Source organism: Ciconia boyciana, chromosome 5, assembly GCF_034638445.1.
Source record: "Ciconia boyciana chromosome 5, ASM3463844v1, whole genome shotgun sequence".
NCBI classification, from domain to species: domain Eukaryota; kingdom Metazoa; phylum Chordata; class Aves; order Ciconiiformes; family Ciconiidae; genus Ciconia; species Ciconia boyciana.
Window position 1 is genome coordinate 29,662,685 of NC_132938.1, and position 13,023 is coordinate 29,675,707.

The 13,023-nt window shown below is 39.1% G+C and overlaps 1 protein-coding gene across 1 annotated transcript in view; it reads right to left on the reverse strand.

The window, feature by feature from the left end:
- CORIN (corin, serine peptidase) overlaps positions 1 to 13,023 on the reverse strand; it is a 161,187-nt gene that overhangs the window by 105,367 nt on the left and 42,797 nt on the right. The window lies entirely within an intron of this gene.

Below are 13,023 nucleotides of genomic sequence, written 5' to 3' on the forward strand. Positions count from 1 at the left end.
ACTAGTCAGTACATACAATATATAAGCAATGCCTGTACCTCACAAATAAGATGACATTCCTTAATGCTATCATAATACTGTCAAAAAATAAGTACCTAAGAAAAAAAGGAATCTGGAGAAGCTTGGTAGCTTAGTTTGGAACACCAAATAAACTCTTAGATAGTTTCACAGTCCTCTGACTCTCTACAAAACTGGACTAGAAATAACACAAAACAAATTTCTTTCTGACACAGGTTGGATAAACACACAATAAGAATAGCCTGGATACAGCCAACTTTGGCTGAAACTAAGCATGGAAGTCATACAGAAAAATTAAGGCTAATTGGGTTCTGGAGCTGCTCTGGTTTTGGTGTTTCCATAAAGTTTCTCTTTTTGCTACCATTCTACTTTGCAGCTGGCTTTCCTGCCCAATTCATCAACTTGCTTACCTATTTTTCCCAAGGTGATGGTTTTACCTCCACAGTCTTTCTCCTCTATCCTACTGACATAGAATTATCTGATTTTACAGGTTGAACACCTACCCTGTCCTAAACTGTTGTCCCACACTTCACCTACCAGAGCAACCTTTCTCTGCTAATGCCCTGTCATATGCAGTAGGCATAAAGTTCTTAGACGTAAGTTTCACAAGCCATAGACCAAATTCTGAATCTTCATCAAGAACAAACTATTAAAATCTAATATTTATGACAGCTCCCTACTTTGATGAAGGCCTTTCTAGGCCATCTAGTCAGGCTCCAGCACCATTTTTTTCACACTCAGAGCATATCCACTTGTACAATAAGCAGGGACCTCAGCCCATTCTCAAGACCAGACCCTGCCAGTAATCATGCTGTAAACAAATCAAACTCATGCTATATGACCATCCCAACTAGCCTTCTGAAGGGGGAAAACTCTTGAGCACTGTCAAGCCTTAGCACTCCTGTTCTCATTATCTGAGCAAACTGGACACAGGTAGCACCAAATGGGGTAGATCCTTTCCATCATCAGACATTTTGGGACTGGCTTCTTCCAAGAGTTGTGTGGGTCATTTACACCCGACCTCCCGACTTGATAAAAGCTAGGATGTAAAGCACACAGGATGCAGCTCCAAGGGTTCAGCAAGTCTGTCTCTTCCTCACCTTTCAGTCTAGTTATAGTCTTCACTGCCTAATGAACTAGTGGCGAATTCTGGTATCTACAGACTAATACAACCTCACCTAAGAGTAGGGAAAGCAAAGCATAATAAAGAAAAATTTCATTAGAGCTTTTTCAAGTTGCAATGTCTTTGAAGGGATGGATAAAAAAGGTGGGTTTCAAATTTTATCTAGACTTGGTAAAAAACAATCCCTATTTTTTCAGTGCCTGATGAGTATATTCGAAGGTACCCTCTTTGTCTTCTCCCTCTCCAGAAATCTCAACAAAAACTAAGGAATTGAATCTTGCCCCACTGAAATAACAGCAAGTCTTTCCCCTCATTCTAATCAAGCTAAAACTATGTCCACAAGTCCCCATGTTAAGATTTCTCCCCCCCGAGTACTGCCAACAAAAACTCTTAGCACCAGTGTACACCCATTTTCTGCTACAATCTCTTCTCACTCCCACCATACAGTGACTAATGGATCTGTTCATCCAGGAATCACATTTTTCCATATAATTCAGGGACAGATTCTGCATTCAGAATTCAAAGTAAATGCTGGGAGGTCAGCAAAAAAAAGTGGTGAGCCTCCAAATTAAAAGAACTTTCAAAACTGCAGAGTGCAGTTTTCAAAAGTGACTATATGAGTTAGTACCACATGCCAATGATTTCCAGTGCAATTTCTGCTCTGAAGTTGTACAGGTATTTTTGAAAAATACCACCAGGATGATAATCAAATCTACCTGTGATTGGCTGTGAGACCAAAATCTGGTGACACTAAAATAGCTTTCCATGGAAAAGGGGAAAGGGAAAAAAGGTGGAGGGAAGGGAAAGAAATTCACTTCAGAATCACAAAGTTTTCTTTTAAAAGATGCTATCTCTTTAATGACTACTCACTTTGTGACTTTTGCACAGTATCTTGACCTGCTATAAAAATGTAAAATCATCCTCCATTTTTTGCATTATATTTTGTACTTGAACAAACTCATTGCCATTTATTTGTACTGCAAAGATTTTTTTTATAACATTTTTATTGCTTGGGAAAGCTTAACAAGAAAACACAAAAGTTCTGATTTAAAGATTAAAAATATTGAAGCTTTTACAGCAGGAAGTCTTTAAATTGCTAACCTCCCCACAGTTATCTCTTGCCTACATTCTTTTGCTGACGCTGGGACTACATTTTAAGTAACTGTTGTGATAAGAGGATAACATACCCATGCAAAATTCTGGGTCTCCCCCACCCACAAAAATTTCACACTAAAGTTATTTAAACAAATCAAATTATCCTAAATGGGGGGGGGGGGGGGGGCACATAGGGCTTACACAAGTGGAATTTCAACAACATGATTCACAAAATCATCATGTATCCCCTGAGGCACAATTGCAAAATAGTCCCTGCCATGGCATGTACCAAGAAGCAGTGACATTTTGGCTGAGGTCATGTGCATGGGCTGCTTTAGACCTTTTAAAATTCACACAACCCTGACAGAGAAGGGCTACAGTTCCTTGGAGCTATCTGATCTTTTAGGAGTACTCAGCGGCTGGACAACAGAGCACTGAATTCAACATTCATGGCCAAGAAGATGGAATTTTATAGCAATTATACTAGAATTTTTAAAACAAAGAGAGATGATAGGAGGGACTAAACCCAGGACCTGTCCTTGCAACGGAATCATGATCCATCTTCAGATCTGTGAATCTTGCATTCCTGTAAAACGACATCAGTTCAGTATTAATCCCAGGCACATCCATATCCTGGAACACTCTTCTGGAAAGCAGGTGCCTGGGTTAGAATCTTGTCTTTTTAACACAGTTCCTCAATCCACCTCTTCTATTTTTTGTTCCATCATTCACCCAGCAAGTAAATTACAGTGCAATAGGTGAGTGTCCCATGCCCTCCACACCTCTGAGTCAAAAAGCATAATTTCAGGGTAATAGCAATTATTGTATCACAGTGTTATATACATCCTGGATTCTCACTGCAATAGTAACAAGTGCTACAGTCTCAACAACCTTCTCCGGTAAATTAAGGAAAGCTACCTTGTGTTTGTACACATTTAGTTCTGCACAGGACTAATGCGCGCAGGAACAGCACCCCACTGGCTCGCTCACACCACACGGAGCTGCAGAGCACAGATGCATCAGCTCTCTCCAAGCTAGCCCACAGACCTCTAACCCAGCAGCAGGCAGACATATCCTTATTGCTTTGCAGGAGACCTCTCAAGTTCCACACAACTGCATAAGTTGGTCATACTTTGAGTAACACAGTATTTCAGAGCAAGGTTGTTTCACCTAAACTGAGACCAGAACAAAACTCAAAGATTCTCTATTCTGATCATTTGCACAAAACAAGTCCCTCCATTAATTCTTGCATCAAGCCCAATAGCTTGTGATAGACGGAACATATCTTTCAAACAGGCAAGTCTGCTCAGTGCTAAATTGCTCTGTACGTAGACAAACAGTGGTATAGACACAGCATTCTACAGAGCAAGGAATAATTTAATTTAAAGGACATTAAAAGTAGGAGACAAGCTATTTAAAATACAAGCAAAAGGGACTGCTTATTTAATGAGGAGTAGGAATTTAAATAAAAAGGTTAGAGATAAGGTAAAAATACATTTTAGTAAGAATAATAGGGTTTTTTTTTCAAGTAAACATAAAGTCTGAATAATTACACTAACAGCCACAGATACAAGAAAAGAATGCAGTAAACCTCAAAATGCATAATTAGTCTACCAAATTGCTAAGTGTGTTTTATAAACTGTGTGGCCCTGCAGTGCCAGAATGCTAATCTGACTGATGGTGTAACATACTAATACTAAACATGTTACAAACCAAGCAGGAAACAGACCAGAGAAGAAGATAAATGCCAAATACACACAGAAAAGCTTCAACCTATTTACTTCTTTTCTCCAGTAAGGATTCATTAATTATGGGGAATACAAGGCACATAAACTAGTTTTGGCAATACTGGGGGGGGGGGCAGTAGATGGGAATAACAACATGTGAAAAAGCTGTTGATCAGAACAGCACAGTTCCTTATTATATGGGTCATTTCTGACATTCATCTAAACTAAAAGTTTTCTGTTTATCACCAGCTATTGCCAGATGGACTGAACTGGTAAAAAAGGGACTCCTTCTACTCCAACAATTGCAATGCAAGTCTACAGTTTCATATTCAGTGCTGCTGAAACTAATTTAAACAACACATTTTCCCCTTCCCTCTCTCCTCTTCAGATTGTTCCCAGGTTGCACTACCTATGGACTGCATCTGCACAAACTGAACTGGACTAGAGGACTGAGCTGACTGAAAATAACCACCTACATTCTTTCCCAAAAGACAATGTTTATGGCAGCCCCAAAAAAATGCAACTGGAACTGCAGCTCAAGCTTGGTTAATCATTTTAGTTTTAAAACGCTCAACCATCCCTGTAATGATAAGGTCACAATTCCTCATGCAACAGTGTTTGTTGCTTCTGGATGTTTTCGAGGCCATGTAATGAACTAGCTCTGGACATTAGCCTGTCTGAATAAAACAGCCTTTCCTCTCCTCTCCTGCCACATTTTTAATTTTTTTGCTGGGCACAGGGTGGAGGAGAGAAAAAGGGGAAAAAAATTAACTATTTCACTTGGATCAGATCATTGGGTTGAATAGCTTTTTGGCAGCAAAAACATTTGTTCTAGGACAAGAAAAGGGACAGTGCAGTGGCAGGAACCAGTGGGGAAGATCAGAGCCTGCTCACAGCAGCTGAAGCAGTGGTTTTACAGAATGTGTCATCACTGCCCAGCACCATAAAGCACTTTGAAAGGGTTAGGAATATTTGAATTGCACCATCAGAATCAATTCCTGTCTGATAAGAAATGAAAGAACATCTTTACTCTAGAAATGGATAAATAAATTTGGTGCAACTCTGCATTCTGAATGCATCCATTTTCTAACTTGCATTATAAAAACAGATCTGGGATCCTTCCTCCTGGCATCAGCCATTTTAAATGTCATGGAGTTAAATGATGCCATTAGTTAAAGCTAATGTGAACTGGCCTAGATCCTAGCTAGGGTATATTTTTACTAGGATTGTCATAGTAGATCTGCAAAACAAGCCTGTGTCTCAGGTATGCAAAGCATAACATGGTATATGAGAGTGCTTGAAGAGGAAAGTATGCAGCCTGAGTTTCGTATCGCAGGTCAAGTTTGCTGATATTTCAATTAGAAAATAATCTTTTTAATCAAATCAACTTTTACAGAACATCTTTAAGAAGCTTATGGAAAATGAAACTGTTCAATTCGCAGCAACGATGTTACTGAACCCACTTTGTTACAGAACTTAGCTTAGTACACTCTCAGTACCAAGTTGCACAGTTGCAGCCCATAAATTCACTGGTAAAGCCTCAGTAAACGCAAGGAAAAGTGACAACATTCACCTGGCTCTTTCGTAGCAAAAGCTCTACCAACGTGGAATGAAATCTCATCTTTAATCTCAAACTGTCTTGAAAATTTCTAGGAATCCCATTAAAAGGAGCAAAATCAAACCACACTCATCCATTCTAACTTAGAAACTTGTCTAACTTACAGCAGCAATTTGCAGACTTCTTGATATGGTAATGACCTTCAGCAAATCAATTTTTTTCCAATCCCAAATTGCCATGTTCTCCTGACCTTAAAAGGATCTTGTGACTGCTTGACTTCACAATCTCACATGTGAGACATACGAAGCTATAGAATGCCTTTTTTACCTCCTGTGTCCTGTTTCTATTGAATATCTGGATTGTCATGGACTTTTGCTCCAGATCAAAGGAGAACAGCATTCCACCTAGCATCTGGTCTTTTCAGCAAAACTTCTTTCCTAAACTCATTACTGTCTTCAAAAATTTTAATACCTCTTTTAATTTACTACGAAATCTTGGTACATTTTTCATTTCAATTAAAACAGAAGATGGACAGATTTTCTTGGCCTCCCTCCAGCTATGAATTTCTCATGCACAGTCCACTTGGAACTGAACATCTAATATTGCATTTCAGATGTTTTCTCCATAACTCAGCAAAAGCGCACCAATAAGTGATTTTCTTCTGACACACTTCAATAGATGCCAATAGATCTATCCTTTGGAATTCGCCCAGCAGGGAAATCTACAAACTGTTTTCTCCTTAGTATCAGCAGTTAAAATCAACTATTTCACAATAAAAGCATAGTCTGCAATTTTTTCACATGAACGCTGGCTTGAAAGCACAATTTCCACAACTCCCAGCAGCCTCCGTTTCCTGACAAGAGGGACAGCTTGGCTGCCGAGTGTGTACGCCAGGTGACTGTTCCCTTCTAAACACATTCTCAGGCCCTTCCTTGCATTTTTTCCACACTCCTAGAAAAGTTGCATATTTGTTCTCTTCTAGGACACATTATACCATAACAGAAAACACCAACCAATCCTTAGAGAACAGCACTCAGTCATATTATACTACTGAAGAAAATAAAAAGGATACATACACGTTCTGGAGGAAGAATGCCAACATTTCTACAACTAGGAAGAGCAGTGGTTCGGTGCTCTTTTAACCCCTTGGAAAAGTATAGTTAAATGCAGGATAACAGATCTTAAGAAACTTAAGAAACTAATTATATGATAAAAGATTAATAAAATCAAAGTAGTAGTTGTCTCATACTCATAAGCTTTAATACTACAAGAAAAGTAAGGTCTGAAGGAAAAGATATGTTTAATGACAACACCTGATACAGATAGAATGAAGTATTATTAGTATTTCTGTCAAAGGAAAATTCAGCTGGTAATTATAATGGTTTATGAGTGTCTTCTGATGTTGACGGTTCCACCAATGGCTAAAACATATCACACGGCCCTCCAGCCAAAAGCTTTCACTGTATTAGCTACTGTTTTGTCTCTCATGGACATAATTAACTTCTCATAATTAAAATAAAATTTAGATATAATTTCTCTCACTTTAATGCCCTCTGTTTTGCTTCCTCTTATATGATTTAGTGAGAGGATTATGCCCAAGAAAACTTGCCTGTTTTTCCCAGCTTTCTCAGTATCGGGTTTAGGTGGCAATGGGGGGGCTGCAGGGAAGCCTCTGTGAGGAGAGGAGAGGCCGGGGCTGCCCTGTGCCGGACACGGCCGGTTCCAGCCGGCACCAACAGACCCACTGCAAGGCACTGCTGAGCCCTCAGCCATGACGGCAGCACCTCAGGGAAAGCATGTTTAAAAAAGGGCAAAATGCTGCACAGGGGAGTGAGAATGAGGAAAAAAGAAGTGTGAGAAATAATCCTGTGAACACCGAGGTGGGATAAGGAGGGGAGGAGGTGCCTTAGGCACTGGAGCAGACATTCCCCTGCAGCCCGTGGAAGAGACCCTGGTGGAGCAGGTATCCACTCTGCAGCCTGTGCAGGACTCTACGCCACAGCAGGTGGATATGTCCTGAAGGAACTGCAGCCTGTGGAGGACTCATGCTGGAGCAGGTGGATATGTCCTGAAGGAACTGCAGCCTGTGGAGGACTCATGCTGGAGCAGGCTTATCCTGAGGGACTGCAGCCCATAGAGAGGACCCACATGGGAGCTGTTCTGGAAGGACTGCAGCCCATGCAGGGACCCAACACTGAAGCGGGGGAAAGTGTGAGGAGGAAGAAGCAGCAGAGAGGAACGGTTATGCACTGACTGCAACTCCATTCCTCATCCCCCCCGTGCCACTCACAGCAGGGAGGAAGTAGAGGAGATGGGAATGAAGGAGTGAAGTTGAGCCTGGGAAGAAGGAAGGGGGGGGGGGAAGGTGTTTTTGTCTTTGTTTCTCACCATCCAACTCTATTTTTAATTGGCAATACATTCAATTCATTTTCCCCAAGTCAAGCCTGTTTTGCACCTGATGGCAACTGGTAAGTGATCTCCGTGTCTTTCGCTCAACCCAAGAGACTTTTCATCTTGTTTTCTCCCCCCACTATCCTGTTGAGGGGAGGGAGTGAGAGAACAACTCGGTGGATATCTGGCAGCCCACGAAGGGCAACCATAGTCTAATAAAAATATTCTTTCTTGTCAAATTCAAGTAACATGAAAGAATAATTGAAAACACTAAAACAATTCTACAAAGGAGATTTACTTTCGACTCATGCATTGCTGTACTGTCTTTTTAAATATTTTCTTCAGCTAGCCCAGATCCCACCTAGCCCTGTCAGATTTGGATAATTTTTATGTGCTTTTCACTGCATGAAGGTGCCCGTGACAGAGAAGATAAACCTCATGCCAACGAAGCAGACCTTAAATAGAGACATTGGACTCAGAGTCACATGGGAAAAATTTCAGTGAAGTTGGGAGACAGCCCGAGAGAAGGGGAAATTGTAGGTCATCCTTCTGTATGGAAGGCAAGACAGAAGCAAGGAAGAGACAGGGACACATAAAAGATGCAGTAATGGAATTAGGTCCTTTGGATAGTTCCTACCATGGGATAAAATCCTGATGAGTCTCTCTGTCAGGCTACACTGATTACAAGAGTATAAACTGGAGGAAGACATAACATGGACAGAAAACCAAAATCAAGATGTGGAAGGAAATAGCTTTAAAAAAATCCTAAATCTTCAATTCTTTTCAAGTCTGATCAACATCTCTGTATTATTTGTACTAGTTCCTTCAGTATAAAATTCTCAATTCTTCCAAAAAGTACTCTGTTGGCTATTTTGCAGCTGTTTGTGTCAGGACATATTTTGAATCACAGTTTGAAATCAATAAAGAAACTTCACAGACAGTTTGGCCATACTACTCAAAATATACCAGTCAAACTAAGTCACAATTTTCTTCATATTTTCAGGTTGGATCCAGTTCACTTGGCTTTGTTTTTAAACCAGCCAGTTAAAGATCAATTTTTTTTTCTTTTTCTGCTTTCCCTTAATATTTCCCTTTCAACACTCCTGAAAATGCTTGTCTTTCAGACATCTGTCCTAAATTTGCCATTGTAAATAGTGAGACAAAGAATGCATTTCATTTCTTCAACAATGTCAAGCTCTTCAGTGTCTGAATGATTCTTGCCATCTGTTGGAGACCACTGCTTTCTTCTCCCCAGAATCTCTCTTATTCTGGATGCAGTGGAAATTACTCTTCATATGATTTAACTTCCCATGTAATTACATTTCCTTCATTTTTCCATCTTTACCTTCCCTTCACTTTCTCTATTACAATGTCAGCTTCATTCTGTAATTTCTACAATCTTGTATTGTCAATACAGCTCTTATTTTCAGATAGAGTTTGTATGTCCCTATTTATATCCTTTCTCCCCTACCCAAGACATAAAAATCATTATTTATAATGAGTGCAGATTACCTTTCAATAATGAGTGCAATTATAATGAATGCAATTTACCTTTCAACACATCCCACCTTGCTTGTGTTTCTTTGTTATTTTCTTCTACTTCAATTTCATCCAACTTTTCTGCACTTAAAGGCTTATGGTTTAGATAAGATTTTTAAAAAATTTTTACACAAGAATTTTAAAAATATGAGGGTGTAAGCTATTCAAATATATATCATTTGTGCCTATTTTAAAATTTATAGTAACGGGGGGGTGGGAGGGTGTTGCATTATTATCTTAGGCCTAAAGAACCATTACACTTTTATGTCACTTACCCCTCTGTTCCATTTTTTCCCTCATGGAATGCTGAAACACTTAGAATACAAATACTGCAGATGCATTTTTATCTAAATAACATACTAAACAGTTGTTGTAACCAGGGTACCTAGTCATCCTTCCAAAATTAAACCTATCTAAATTAGAGAAGAACATTTGCTTTATAAGCAGTTCAAAATTATGTTAATGAAAACATTACAAATAAAAAGAATGTTCTTAACTTTATTTGCCTATATATTTTGAAGCACTAAACTGAGTATTTGAGACTGCCATATCAAGATTTAACCTCTTTCATTGGATATCCAATATGAGACATCCAGTTCTGAAAGGCATTGAACATCCACAATGCACAAAGTCTTAAATTAAAGCTTAATCTAATTAGAGGTGCACTACTCTAATAAGCATTAGTTGGATGCCTCAAATCAGAGGTCACAGGTTTGGGAAAAGTTGCAGAGCCTCTCTGTCAGACCATGGGTAATTAAGGGAATTCCTAAGTTTAGAGCTGTGCTCAAGATCCTGATAAGAAACTGCTTAAACTCTTCATATCCCTGCATGTGGGGATAAAAAAGTAGCCATAGAATAAATGGACAATTTTTTTCAGAACTAGTAAGCATCAGCAGACCCCATTCAAATCAACAGCAGAGTTAGGTGCCAACCACTTTTTGAAAAGCACTGACTTTTGCGTATTTGGAATTTCAATCTTGAGGCTAGATAGCTTCTCTACAGAGCATCTTTCAAGCATGTGCTGAAGTGTTTTCTGAATAGGGATGAATTTAGCATATGCTCAAGTTTTGTTCTAAATAGTTTTAAATGTGTCACTCTCTTATGGAAAAATAAAAAGCCTGCTAAAAAGATGTCTGTAAATGAAGCAGGTTCCAAATTCTTCATGACAAGGAAAGTGGCGTGAAAGAAATTAAAGTAACACAATGAATTAAGAACAGCTGCACGCCATTTACTCATCTCTGGTTCCTGCCAGTATTCTCTTCAATTGGACATATTCCTTTTGTATCTATTGAGGTACATTCGCACAAAATCAAAACAATACTTCAAACTTCCACTCAAACTGATGCCTAAGAAGGAATATCATGTATATAATACATGTCACCTGCCTCTGATTAGCTCAAAACTTCTGTTAAGAAAATAGACACAATTCACTTCTGCAACTTTATTAAATAAGTAAAGTATTTCAGGATATCTGGATAGGAGTAATTTTAAGAGTGATTCCATGCAAAAAAAGAAGTTGTAGTCAATAAGAAGCTTATTTTATAAGAATCTTATGGTTCAAAAGCATTTATTTCTTAAGTTTCAGGCTTTAGAAGTTTTATTAACAGCTCCTGTGTAATCAATGCATTTGGTGCTTCCATCCTGATGTATAGCAACCCAAGTATGTAAATAATAGGACAAATAATACAAATACAGTCAAGAAATGCTTTCTTAGAGCAAAAGTTCTCAAGCATTTTCATAATAGAGGCCACATCTTTATGGATTTTCACACACACCTCCTTTTCCCCCAGCTGTTATTTCTCATGCCATATCGCAATTCCATAACATCCCTAAGGCAGTTACAGCAGTTGCTTTCTTCCTGCTAAAACAATGTACTGGGGGATTATGTCACTGTGATGGTTTACGTTTACAATCTCACCCCAGCTACTTACCAAATAGCCCAAAGGTTTCTTCACTGATGTACACCAGGCGATATTTTCCATTGTCTTACAACTAAAACCAAGGTGCTCTTACATGACTAAAGCATTCCTTTATTATATATTCACTTTCTTAAAAAGTAGCATAAAAACCTAAAGTTTCAGGGTTAAAATTAATCTCTAATTTTTAAAGATGGAGATTTACTGAGGCATAAATTATTGTACAGGTATCCTTCTCTAACCTGATGCCAACCTGTGATACCACACATGTTATTTGCCAAAAGAAGCGTTCAGTTTGTTGAAGAAATGCTAAAACTATAGGGGGTTGCTCTATCACAAGCAAATAAGAGGGAGAGATTCTCCCCATCTTAGGTTGTTATGGTGATTATATTGGTCACTCTAATGAGCAAGTCAACAGAAGTGACTGTGGATGGAGAAAATATTTTAGAGCCATACCAGATTGCTTAGAACCTTAATCGTGATTCCTGACCCATCCAGTTTGACTCTTTATTCATTAGATCACTGAAACTCAAATATCTACAAACTTATTCCCACACTCCATACATTTCATGGTCTGATGTAGCTTTATTGCTAAATTGTCCCTTTTACACCATAGCAAAGTTGTTAGGTCATTTATTGTCTAAAACATGAAGATTTGTCAAAAGATTTCACAAGTTTAATTTTAGCAAACTGTTTCTGCTATAAAACATGTTAGATGTCACAAAAAAGAGAGTACTCTTTCAATGCTTTGAAACAAGGTCTTGTCAGTGAGGACTCACACTGGAACAGGCTTATCCTGAGGGACTGCAGCCTATAGAGAGGACCCACACGGGAGCTGTTCTGGAAGGACTGCAGACAGTAGGAGGGACCCCAGGCTGGGGCAGGGAAGTGGTGTGAGGAAGAAGCAGCAGAGAGGAACTGTTATGGACTGACTACAACCCCCATTCCCCATCCCCCATGTGCTGCTCACAGCAGGGAAGAGGTACAGGAGATGGGAATGAAGGAGTGAAGTTGAGCCTGGGAAGAAGGAAGGGGTGGGGGGAAGGTGTTTTTGTCTTTGTTTCTTACCATCCAACTCTATTTTTAATTGGCAATACATTCAATTCATTTTCCCCAAGTCAAGCCTGTTTTGCACCTGATGGCAACTGGTTAGTGATCTCCCTGTCTTTTGCTCAACCCAAGAGATTTTTCATGTTGTTTTCTCCCCCACTGTCCTGTTGAGGGGAGGGAGTAAGAGAGCAGCTGGGTGGGCATCTGGCAGCCAGCCAAGGTCAATCCACAACAATACTGTCCAGTTAGCTTAAGTATCTACTTTGAGAATAAAAGGATTTGTGTCATGATAGACTCTATGTTAAGTAGAATTAATATGTAAAACTAGTTATTACCCATAAGTTATGTAAAGATAGTAGAAAATGCTAGATAACTTAGTTTCGAAGATTTTTTGTCACTGGTAGGTAAGTAAATCCTCCATATCTGTGCTGAAGTGTACCAAAGCTTTACTGTGTATGATGTAAGAGCACAGAAAAAACCAGAACAAGATGGGTCATCCTCTTTATCTTTAGAAAGTATGTACATCATTAAACAGCTGGGACAGTGCAAGATGTCTTTAAAGCTACTAGGTCTGTAAGATCTTTTGCTCAAAATGAGATAACTCTT